Below are 13,307 nucleotides of genomic sequence, written 5' to 3'. Positions count from 1 at the left end.
CTGAAAGAAAAGAAGAAGAAAAAAAAAAAAAGAAAGGGAAAAACTGAGCAGAGTCCTGCCAAGAGTTGAATTGGCTTTGATGAGATTCAGCTGTAATTATTTCTCGGCGACAACAATAAGGACAACAACAACAGAAGACTTAATCCGCCAGTGAGAGGGCCTGATTCTGCTTCCTGGTGACAGTGATTAGGCCTAATCTAGGGTTTTGGTGTGTTCATTGGAGAAATGCGATTTTTAATGGCAGCGGGTTTTGTTTAGTGCAAGTTTTATTTCCACGTAACATATGAATTTATACAACACTGTGAAGTGCCATGCACGTCTTTTGTGGTATTGATTTTCAGCAAAGAGGGGGAGTAGGGCTGCAACTAAAGATTGTTTTTATTATCAATCCATCCGCAGATTATTTTCTCGATTTGATCGATTAGCGGATTTTGGCTATTAAATGTAAGACGATAGTGACAAATGCTTTTTTTTAAACTCGCTCAAGGTCCTCAAATCTCCTGTTTTGTACCGCCGGCAGTGGAAGACCCGAAAGGTTTTAACTGTAATAGTGAAAAACATCAAATCAACACAGTTGAAAAGATGGAAAGAGGAAGTTTTAACATGGAAAAAAAAAGAGATCTCCTGGGTTAAGCAATAGGGAGATAGAAAGGTGAGAAACAGAATGTGACTACCCAATTCAGCTAAAGATTAAAGATCATTCCCATCAGAGATTCATTGTTGATGAAGTCTAACTATGTCTTGTTTAGTCTAAAAAACAGTTAAAAGCTAGACATGCACCGATGCTGATATCGGGCCGATATGTACTCAAATAGCTGGATCGGTGTTGTGACAACGGGGTTATACAATTCTATGTTTATATACCATATACATTATAAATCCTGCTCAAGGTTTGACCAAAAAGGGTTACACTTGACTTGGTATTCCATGTATTTATTTGTTCTATTTTGTTTTAGTAAAGCAATGTTTAAGTCAAGCCTGATGTTGCCTTACGCGTACAAGAATGATCCCAGTACTGGTCGATCCAAAGCCCAGGAATCGGGACTGAAAAAGTTGGATCGCTGCAATTCCATCCCAAAACCCAAAGAATCATTTAACCACCACAGGAGACGAAGAAGTATATTCACATGTGAAAAGCTGGAAGAGGAGAATTTAGAGGAAGTTTACTTCTGTCTGGTTGCTTTTAAATGAGTTTGCCTTCGATAAGAGCAGAAATGACTACTGGAATAATCAGTTAGTTAAAGAAGAAGAATTGGAAACCTTTTTGACAATGGATTCAAGTCTTTTTTAGGCAAGAAAAAAAGTCAAACATTCCCCAATTCCAAATTGCAAATATCTGCTGCTTTTCTGTGTTTTCTGTGGATAACAAACAGAAGGTCTGAAGGTTTTGGACAGTCGGTCGGATAAAACGTCAAGAAGAAGAACATTCAAGAAGCTGCGATCGGTATGTTTCACCGATTTCAAAAATGTTATCGATGAAACGTTTAATGGAGCGAATAACCTGCAGATTACTGTTAGTTTGTTGCAGCCCTATCTTTGATGACATCATTCCCGTTTCAAGAGAGGACCAAAAAAAAATAAAAATACGTCGGCAACACTATTTGAAAACCAATCGTTCTAATTTAAAGCTGGACTGCCCTTTTTATTGTCATCTTGAAAAAAGGACTTCTCTTTAACATTACAGGAGTGGTAAAGCACCTACACAGCAATAATTTTCTTTCATGACCCCCCCCAATAAAAAACAACAACAACTGGGAAGCAGAGAGGAACGGACTGGAAGTGGGAGAAGGGGAGAAGGAGAAAGGCCAGATGTCAGGGCGCTCCAGGAAGAGGATTGCTAAGCGGTGTGAACATTTTTCAAAAATGATGTTTTGTGCCTCAAACATCTTGCTTACAGCAGCAGGGTCTGATCCAAGCATTATGTGCGAATACATCAGTAGCCCTGGACCCCCCCCCCACCCCTCTCTACAGGCGTACAAGCACACACACACACACACACACACACACACACACACACACACACACACACACTAGTAACTGAAGCTCACCCCCCCCCCCCCCCCACCTCCTCCCCATCCCCCGCCACCCTTCTTCTCCTTCTTCTTCTTCTTCTACAGAAGTAAATTATCAAAACTGTGTTTGAAAGTGAATGAAGGGTGACTCGCTCTCTCTCTCTCCCTTTCTCTCGCTCTCTCTCCCCTTCCCGCTTTGACATCTCAGTTTTTTTTTCTCTTTTTTTTTTTTTCTCCTTACTTGCCACCGTCTCTGGGCTAGGTGATAACTGCCGGTAATAGGATTAACATTGATTTCTTTTTGCAAGAACAGAGATGTGCCAGTTCCAGCTATTTATTGAACTGCCAGCTTTGAACTATGAAAACTGACTGCAGGAAAAGACCTAATGCAGCATTTTAAAGAAAAGAAAAGCCTCTGTGCAATTCTCTCTCTCTCTCTCTCTCTCTCTCTCTCTCTCTCTCTCTCTCTCTCTCTCTCTCTCTCTCTCTCTCTCTTTTTTTGTTATTTCTTCCTCCTCTGTCTTCTCCTTCTTCTTCTTTTTGTTGTTGCGGGATAAAAGAGAAAATCGGGTGCCTCTGTTCTAAGCTCTGGTAATGACTTTATTTATTTACTTTGTTGTTGCTTCTTTTCTCCCCCCCCCCCCCCCCCCTTTTTTTTTTTTTAAACCTTACCAGTCAATATTTTCATGATTTGATCTATAATTCCTAAGTGTGTTTGACTTCTCTTTCACCTTGAAATAAAGATCCATACACGCGTTTTTCTTTTGTCGGCGTGCCGTGCGAGTGCAAAGCTTTTCTGTCAAACCCCGATGTATTAAAGACAAAAATGAATCCCATGCAGGACACACGTTTAAAAAAAAAATATCATGGTCACAAAATGAACCAGGTTTCATTTAATAACAGGCCACGAGACAGTTAAAATGCTTCATCATCCTTAGTATTCCTTTTAAATGTTATATTAAGATGCATCATTTACATTTTATTCTTGAGTGCGACTCTCCTAATGAGCTCTGAATGGGTTCATTGATTACTGAGCCGCTATTGATGACACTACTTAAGCAGCTAACGGCTAAAGCCACACAAGTAGCGACTGTTCTCCGATTAGTGACGCAGGCGTCGTCGTGCTGCGTGTGGTTCAAGCAGTCGTAACCTGCTGCAACCGCGTAGCTTCACAATTAACACAATGTGCATAAATGACTGCAGGAGTTCACATTTAGTGGCGTCGCTTCATGAAATCATGAAGTTGTTTCGTGAGATAATACGTTGGGTTGTGACAGTTACATTTTTCAGTTATTTAACGGTTTCGTCCAGAAAATGTCAGAAAAGTGTTAAAATAGTTTTGTTTTATTCAAAAGATAGTTTGAAGCTCAAAGACATTCAGTTCACCGCGGTGTAAAGAAGAGTAGAGCAGCGAATCCTCACTTTGAAGAAGCTGCAACCAAAGCTTCTTTTTTTGGCATTTTTTGGCATTTTTGCTTGAAAAGAAAAAGAGACGAAAAAGATGATTATATTATCAGAGCAGTTTTCTGTTGTGTGACAAATCGATCATTTCTGTTCGACATAAAACAGAAAGGTTACACCAAATCAAAACAGTCTAAAGTTTGAATTAATGACTGTCTGGTGAACAATAGTGAATAGTGAACTAATTCCACTGCAACAAATAATGTTGGATGCGATACCACTGCAACACACAAGCATCATGGTACATTTGGGAAAGCATGACACCACAATAACACATAATACAAAAAATAACAATAATTCAACAAAAAAAAAATAATGTTTCTATTTGAATCATCTGCTTTGCATAAAGTGACTTGGAGAAAGCGTGCATGCAGGGTGGGAGACAGAGATTGAGCTAGGCGTTGTGTTGCGCCACACTGTGTCGCGCATGACAGCAGCAACACCCCCCCCCCCCCCCCCCCCCCCCACGTCTCCTAATATCAGCTCAGCTGAAACAAGAAACAACTACCACTGTCACTACAAATGCACCCCCCATCCAAACCAGACGCCTGTCAGCCAGCTAATGTCCCCTGACAAAACACGCTGTGAATTAGAATAGCCATAAATGTGTGTGTGTGTGTGTGAGAGACAGAGAGAGGTGGAGGGAGGGGAGGGAGGGTAGAGAGAGTGAGGGGAAAGAACTCATCTGTGTCACAGCCTATCCCCTCGGGCAATCAAGGAAGGAAGGGGAAAAAAAAAAACAGTCATTAGCAACTGGTGGTGCTTGCTCCAGCAAATCGCCGTTTGAGTGGAGATTTATGCAGACTCCTGACTGGAAATGATTTATTTATTTTAGTAGAGGCTGTGAGATCATTAACCTCCGCTGTGTCTCTGGGGAACGACATCTGCGGCCCCCCACACTGCTCAGACAAAAGGCCCCCCACGCGTCCCTGTGGCTTCACAGCGCAGAAGGAGGAGGAGGAGGAGGAGGAGGAGGAGGTGGAGGAGGAGGAGGCCCGGCCGATGGGGCCTGTCTGCGGGCCAGAGGGGGACACAAGGCCTCTGGTGTACAAGCTGGATCGTTTAGCAATGATCAGGCTCACTTGTTGACGCCGCGTTGACATATGAGGACAATCACATGGCTGCGGATTTAACTGATATTGCTTTTAATTTAAATTGAAACATATATATATATATATATATATATATATATATATATATATATATATATATATATATATTATCTGTGTGATTTTATCAGGTTAAAATTGTAATGACCAAGCAATGGCTCATTTCTGATAATTCTTTCCCGATGATAGCGCCCCCTATAGAGCACTACAGGGATGAAGTATTTTTGTAGGCCAACCCGGGAAGTTAGCATCACGCTGGTTCCCTCAACAAAAAAACGCTGGGATCTTTCCTCTGGATGTTTTGAATTATTGAAAGAAAAAAAAAAAAGAAAAAAAGTCTGTGGCAAACACACGTTCCTGACATTCAGCAAGATCATCTCCACAAATGAGCACCGCTTTTATGATTTATGTAACGTGAATGCGGTCGACTCATGAGCTCAAGTAGACTGTGAAGGTGGACGAGCCGGCATGATGACTCTAATTCAGCCACTTGATAGCAACCGTCTTTAAAATCTTGAAATTCAAAGGCAGAGGGCAGCCGACATCGTTGATCGCTGCTTAATCCCAGCTGGGATTTCAGCACTCAGTACATTTCTATGTGACTCAGTAATTAGTTACTTTGTGTTGTGGTTCAAATCCCGGTGTAACGTGCGGAGTGCTGAGGTTACAGGAGTACCTGTTGCCGGGAGCTTTTAAAGTCTGGTCACTTGCCGTCACTGCGTGACACAAAGAGAGACAGCTAACGCTAGTTAGCTGTGGTCTTAACTATAGTGTGGGACAGACGCAACAGAAAGTGTGCAGAAGCAGCGAACTCTGCGTGCGTCGGTGTAACTCGAGCGAGACGTCTAGTGGGAACCAGCACTAACATTAGCATGCTAGGCTAACAAGCTTCCACTGCGTTTCGTCCAAAAAAAACATTTTATCGCTCATGTACCAACTTACAGAAACCGCACGAATGCACCCAAATGTATAAAACGTCTCTCCAATGCCTATCATGCTCAACCAGCCATCATGAAATGACCAAATGAGATGAAATCTCAGTTACATTAAGAGCTTTAATGATAGAGTCAGACGATCCAATGCATAATTTTGCATGCTTTAATTTGACAAAAGTTAGAGAACATGGCCTCTTGACATTCAAAACATTGCAGATCAGCTGGTCTCCAGGTGCCGTCACCGGTCCCAGTGCTCGGTGTACATCAATACACTGCTAATGACATGTACCACTATATTCATGTCCATCTAATTAGAAAAGTTGAGGAGGTCCTGTACAACTCCAAACGGTGTTGCAAAATGACAGTATAAATCTGAAATTAATCAGGACTTGAACTGAACGCGGGGCAACGTGTGGCCTCACCCGAGCCTTTTAAGTATGTGTAATTGAACACTTATGGCAATCTCAAAGCCGCGGCAAAGAGCGTCTGCATTAACCCAACGCACCTGGAGTGGAGGAGGCCAGATTAATTAAATCATTTCCCCCCCCCCATCCCCCATCCCCAAGCGTTGCGATCCTTTAATTTCATATGATTTTGAACGATCCGAATCGCGGTTTCCTTGGAAGATGTTATGGAAATGTATACGGGGAGACAAGTGGGAGGGAGATGTAGGTTTGTCAGTTCACTGGAAGTGATGACTGTGCTCCAACCTTATCAAGCAAACACTTGAGAGCACAACAAATCAAGATTTTTATTGGGGGCAATAAACTCCAGCATCCAATAGAAGATGAGAAGAGTAGAAATTATGAGAAATGTTAACGGTGGCATAATTTCCTCCCCAGATGGTGTGATGTTTTTGGATTTAAGGTCATATAACCATCTCAATATGCGCTTTAAACCAAAATTTAATCCTCTTGACCATAAACATGCCAACAGTAGAAACATCCGTCCATTTGTCTCTCAAAAAAGACTTACAAAGGGATTGATTTCAGTGCAGAAAGAATTAATATAGAACTCCAATACAGCAAAAAGAAAGTCTGAAAACAAAAGAAAGAACTTATTTTTTTGAGGTCACTGTGTCTGGTTTTATAAACAGCTTGCGCAAATGAACAATGAATTATCAACAAAAAAAAGGAAGCATGTTTCAAATTCAACTAACAGCATAGTTTTTTTCTAATTTAATAAATGAAGTTGGGAAATATGCAGAATAAGTTAGAAAGGGGGAGTGGGGCAGGGGGTAATTTGGCATGGTGGGAAACAATATGGTATGGTGAGGGTAGAGGGGGGGGGGGGGGATGGGGGGATCAGGGATAAACAAACAAACCTTGACAAGGGCAGCGGTGGAAGATCAGCCTGGGGAGCAGCGAGGTCTGCGGTCGGGTGCAGACAGCCCTGTTTGAGAGGGGGGCTTGCCAAGTACCGACCCTGAACTGCGGCACTCTGGTGCTGCCTGGCTGCACTAAGCAGTGGCTGCCAGCACTCGCTGATTTATCAGGGGGCAACGCCAAGCCGCCACCTCGCTCTCCCTCGTGCCCTCCCTTTATAAAGAGCCTCCCTGACGGCTCTGATAGTGCAATCAGGGCTACGGCAGAGCCAAGGCAATTTCTCCTTCACTCTTTGATAACCCCGTGCCTTATTGAAAGCCAATAGCGATGGCAGCAACAACAACTCAATTGGAAAGAGTTGCTGCATTTTGAAGGGGGGGGGGGGAAGGTTACGCCTTGACAAAATGATGGGGGAGTAAGGGGATGTCTGTCCCACTTTATGTGAAAGAGTCATTGTCCTCCAACAGGTGGCGTGATTCCTGAGTGGCCACTGTCCCTCAGCAAACTCGACGTGGGGACTGTCAAAAAAAATTTTTTCTTCCATCATTGACATTCTGACAGAATGGCTGGAAGTTCACATTTATTGCCCATGCTGAACAATAAATAGCAGAGAGTCTAAAGCGGAGCTAGCAGGCTCTGTGAGGCTGCACTTAGATGTACTCAGTGCTTTGAGCTAAATGCTAGCATCAGCACGCCTCACCATGTAGCAACAGCGTAGGTATACCGTGTACAACGTCGTAGTTTAGCGTGTTAGCGCGCAACATTTTTTTTTTTGCATTGCAGCTATTCAGTCATAAAGTGCTGGAGAAATTAAAACTGATGACAGCACTAGAAGAGAAATCAGGGGGACAAGTTATTACAAATTCATCCTGAAGGGACATGAAAGTCAGGACTAATTTGCGTGACAATCAGGACATGTCCCCTCAAAACTACAGATGTCAAGCTCACGGCTACAGCAGAAACATCCGGGGGATACCAAAGTGAAGCGGTTTCTAGAGATGAAGGTTCAGAGGACAACATTTTGCACATCACCAAGAGGATGCAGAGGAGGAGGTGTACGAGAGTCAACAAGTTCCGATTAACGACGTTACATAATTTGAAGGTATTTTAGAGGTTGCGATGGATAAAAGCAGCGCGGCATCAACAGGTTACAAAAGGCTAGACAAGGTTTCCGGAGTGTGAGGAGCTTGCAGAGGATGAGCTTTACAAGAGGATTGGAGAAAAAAAAAAAAAAAAAAAAAATGCAGCATTTTATGTTGTCGAGGCATTACTGCGAGTACACCCACAGCGTAACAACTTGGCCTCTCTCTGAGGTGTCATGTTATTGCATGATAGCCATTACTGTATGTCACTTCTGTGTTGGAGATCAAGGCTCCTATTGGGGGAAGTGTGATCCAAATAGTGACACAAAAAACATTTGATTTTAGACAGAAGTCAAATATAAGATGATTTGATAATAAGATATTAGCTTCAAGGACAAGTGCTTCAAATTCCAAGCTTTCATGCAAGATAATGGAATATGTTGATCATTAGCACAATGACCAGGTGTTTCGTCTTTCACCGTGCCAAGGGTTTTTCTGATGGCTTTTCTTACCCAATCCACGATTATACAAACGCAGTGCAGTGGCACAATTTCCTAAGAATACAAAGTCCGCGATCGCTTCCCGTCTCATATCAACAGTCGCTTTGCTTACCGTGACCAAGATATTTCCCGAACCTCAACCCGGTCATTTCATTTGCCCATTAACTACCTGTGTGGCAAACCGGGTATGTTTTGAAAACTAACAACGTGGTTAAATATACAGGTCCACATTTGCCAACGAAGTCGTCTTGGGAGACTGACTGGTGCAGTATGGTCAGGCCTTTTGCCAAAACATTGACATCAGATAATTTGACAAAAAAAAAAAAAAAAAAAAGTTGACCGGCAAAAAAAAAAATTCTATTGGTATTTGGTTTTAATTCTTTTTCCAAAAAGGGGTCCTTGGTATATTTTGGGTCCACCAGTATTTTCTCTCTGTATCGCATCTTTTAAAGATACTGTGTATGAAGTGCTCTTTGTGCCCCATAATCTCACAATCTAAATGTCCTTTTCCCTCCTGGTATAACAGTCATAGCTCCACGCTCAGATTCCTCCGAGTCAATATTGCCTCCCTTTTTTTTCTCCAAGTCAATCTCGGCGTTTTTTCACTTCATTGTGCATCAGGGTCTGATATGTGAGCCAGTGACAGAGGCCTTCCCTGGACTATGTGCAGAAACAGGATTGAAACACTCCTGTTGAGTTCACCAAGATAAGCAGGAATTAGGGCGATGTGTCGTTTCATTTGATTAGTGCGAATAACCAAAAAGACCAATTAGTCGACTAAATGACTAATATTCATTATATCATATGTAAAATTGAGACTGCCGTTCGAATGTCATCTGCAAGTACACCTTGTATAAAGAGTTCTGTTAGTGAAAATAGAGAGCGCTAGTTTATTCAGTGAAAGAAAAGAGAGGAAAGATGTTAAATAATGGAGAGCAGATGAGATATTGTAGGAGATGGAGAGCAGCTTTTGTGCTCGATGACTCCTTATCACGGTACCGGATGACAAGAATCAGCACTGTGGGCCACCAGAGTGTTTATTGGGAGTAACTGGGGACGAGACCTTGATTCACGATGTCACATTTAAAGTGGAGATTAACAGATAACTTGGGTTGATTAACATTCCGTGTCTAATTTTCGCATATAGGAACAATCTCAACGCGGCGTAGATCTTGATATAGATGTTGAGCAAGTGAGTTATTTTTTTTAATGCCCCCCCCCCCCCCCCCCCCCCCCCCCCAGGGTCACAAGGAATATAGTAAAGGAATATCTCATTGTAATGGGAAATTACTGTTGGTGTTGTTAATTGGTTTATTTATCACAACTAGCTGTATTTTGAGCCCTATTTTCGATCTTCTTCACAATGTCTGATACGTACTCATAATACGGTAGTCTGCCGTAACTCTAACTGCTGTCAATTAAAGCTTGTAGATCCTGCATTGGGGCTGAGTAACATGGTGCAACATAGCTATAATCAACTGTTATGATATGTGAACAAACACACATTCATATACATGCAGAAACCATTCACAGATTACATGTTTATGTTGGAAATACTGGGCAAAAACAAGTCTTAAATTGATACTTAATTGATGATTATAATGAATATGACAAACACACACTTTATATTTCATATCCAGACAAAACATGAAGCATTTTTCACGATTAACTTTGCTGTTTTAAATTGTTAATCCTTCAGTAACTGTTGGATGCTACAATAAACTATTCATCATCATACAAAGTCACATGGAAAGTGAGTCCTGTTCAGCTGAGCAATTGCAGCGCGTCGGCGGACCCCGCCGCATCAGGTAGCATCGGGCTAAGCACTGATCCTCAGCTATTCCACATCTCTCTGAACTCGGCTGTCCTGCGGTGGAGCCGCCGCTCAGCCGGTTTGATCGACTTCAGGGGGCCTCAAGGTCGGAGCACAATGCCATTCTGAGGTGGAAATCCTAGGTCTTATCAGCGTGACCTTCAGGACTGCTGATACTACCGACGCCGCACAATGCAGCAATCCTTTGCTACCTAAACGGTGCCACTGTGGCTTTTTTTCTTCTTCAGGAGTTCTGACGAAACAAGAGAACACGGTGATGACGAAGGAAATAGAGACTCCTTTTCAGTCTTACTTTGGAGGTTTGTCTGTCGGTGCAGGATTTAGTTTTATATCTGATATACAATTGATGAGATTATTGATAGAGTTTTGGTTTGTGGTCGCTGATCCAAACAGCACATTGACTGACGTTAGACAAACCCTGAATTGCACTTTATTTGTAGTAATGAAGGATTTTTAGAGATAAAACATTAACTATTTTCAAGTCTTTTTGCATATTATTAGGCAGTGGAGATTTCTTTCATAAGCAATTATTGTTTTTTGGGGTATTTTTCTGATTAAATTTAGTTTATCGCCATTTTGATTATTTAGACAAAATGGCATACCCTTATTAGAACAGCAAGAAACAAAGTTAAATGTTAAAATGTTAAATCCATTCAACATTCTAACACATAATATTGTGTTTTTAACTTTTTTTTTATGTCATACTGTTAAGTTCAATAGCAACCACTGAAGCACTGCACTCAAACTGGAGGACCACTTTTACCATGCGGTCTAAATATTGAATATTGAATTTAACTACAACCTTTATGATTGAAATAACTTCCCACACTTATAACTGTTTCCTCATATCATGTCAAACAGTGTGTTCCCAGTGTTTATTCTCAGCAGCGGCGGCGGCGGTGACAGACTCCCATACGAGCCTCATTTAACGCTCAAAGGTCCATTCTCTGAGACGCGGTAACGGACTCCTTCATGGAGCAAGTTCGATAGCTCCAGAGCGACTGCTTCATCCCAGTGGAACGTTGTCACGTGGTGATAACAGTAGCTCGTCAGTGTAAGAGGCGCTGGCCTCGGCGTCAATCCAAGACGATCCAAAAGGCTTACGCTGTACGCTAACTCTAGCAGGGTTAAGAGCACGACCTGAAGGTTGCCTCTTCGGCGTCTGAGCGAATGCTCTGTCGTCTCAACAGGTGGTTGGATGGCTTCCAACAGGACGTCTGTGCAGATGCGTTAAGGCTGCGCAACGCAGGAGATTTGTATGTCGTTTGGAAGCAAAACTCAGGAACAGTGTTGAGAGATTAGCAGCGGGGGAACATTGAACAACGGGCCTCTCGCTCTGCAGCGCTGATTCGTGAAATGCAGCGGCAGTGGTGTTCATTTTTAGTTTTTGTGTTCCGATGACCCCAGATGAAACGGACCCAATGAGCTGCATTTGAGGAAATAAACGATCACTTTTTTGATGCATTGCATTAGAAAATTGATGGAGTCAAAGAGTTCAATACAGACCTCACAGTCGAATCAATTGGTGGAATACATTTTCCATCAAATGCAACAGCTTTTTTAATCGATCTTAAATGTGAAATAAATCCTGCAACATCCCAGAAACAACAACTTTCTTGATGTAGTTCGTCTGCTTTTTGAAAGTCTTGCTCCCCTCTTTTTAATGTACGACATGACTGCAGATGAAAACTAGCGCTTTTTACCTAAATCTCACATTGATGTAATTAATGTGTCGTCCTCGAATAAAGTAAAGCAAGGTAAAGGGAAGTAAATCTCTCCTTTATGCCAATGATGTGTTCCATTAATCTTTCGATAATTAAAACGTGTCTGCGGTGATTGTCAGTATCCATGCATGGGTGAAATATTGTTTATCCATGTGTTGCATGCACGATTGCCTTCACATTCTGGTGTTTTTAATCAACATGGTGACTGTTGCACTGATGATGTTATGTTCATTTCTTTACACACACACACACACACACACACACACACACACACACACACACACACACACACACACACACACACACACACACACAACACACACACACACACACACACACACACACACACACACACAACACACACACACAGGGCCTTTGTGTCAACGTCAAAGAGAATCTGAATATATATTCAAGGTCAGTCCAGTGTTTGAAAAATCCTCATAATTACCTGTGATTTGCAGAGGGCACCGCCACGACCCAACAAATATATTTAATGATATAAATATATATATATATATATATATATATATATATATATATACACAAATACAGATAAATAATTAGGAAACACCGTCAATGTGTTCGCGAAGAAGACTCGTACGACATTTGCGACGGTTAAATTACCCGAGAGTCTCGTGGAGTGAATATTCAGCGGGACGACGTATTAGGAGGTTGAACTTGAGCGTAAAAGTTGCCAAATAAACTCATCAAGAATAGAAACTGACTTTGCATTGTTCCCGTTTGCTATTGGAAGGGCCCCCCCCACCAAATTTCGGAAGAGCAAATTGATGAGCCCCCTTTAAAAAGTAATTAGGCTATTCGCGGCGTTAGGTACGGCGGCGGACGGGGGACTTGTTGGCTGCGGCGCGGTCTCGGTGCGGGGGCAGGCAGCCGAGCTGTGATTTGCAGACTGCGGGCCTTGCATTGTGAGGGCTTATGGTCCCTTTATGGTACGCCAAGAGACACCTGCATGGGCGATATGTTGCCTGGGACATTTTTCTCTCTCCCACTCTGCGACTTCCTTTGCTTTTTGTATCATTAGCAGAGCAAGGGAGCCGTGAATCACTCGTCTCACCCCCCTTGTCCCCCCCCATCTTTTTCAAACCTCCTTCTACTCCCCTCCCTCCCTCCTTCGAGGGTGCTAAACGGCTTGACAGAAGGGTGCCCAGACCGTTGGCAGTAGCCATCGACTGGAAGGGAGAAGCTGCCAGGAGTCCTTGATGGATAGGCTCATTTTCCAGCCGGCAGCAAGTCTCGGCGAAGCATCCGTGTCATTTGTAATGTCAGCCAACAAAATGTAATCAAACATTCCAGCGGTTTAATCA

This window comes from Cebidichthys violaceus, unplaced genomic scaffold, assembly GCF_023349555.1.
Source record: "Cebidichthys violaceus isolate CVI_PGR_0920_01 unplaced genomic scaffold, fCebVio1.0.p SCAF_13, whole genome shotgun sequence".
NCBI lineage: Eukaryota > Metazoa > Chordata > Actinopteri > Perciformes > Stichaeidae > Cebidichthys > Cebidichthys violaceus.
Note: the sequence above shows the minus strand (reverse complement) of the source record.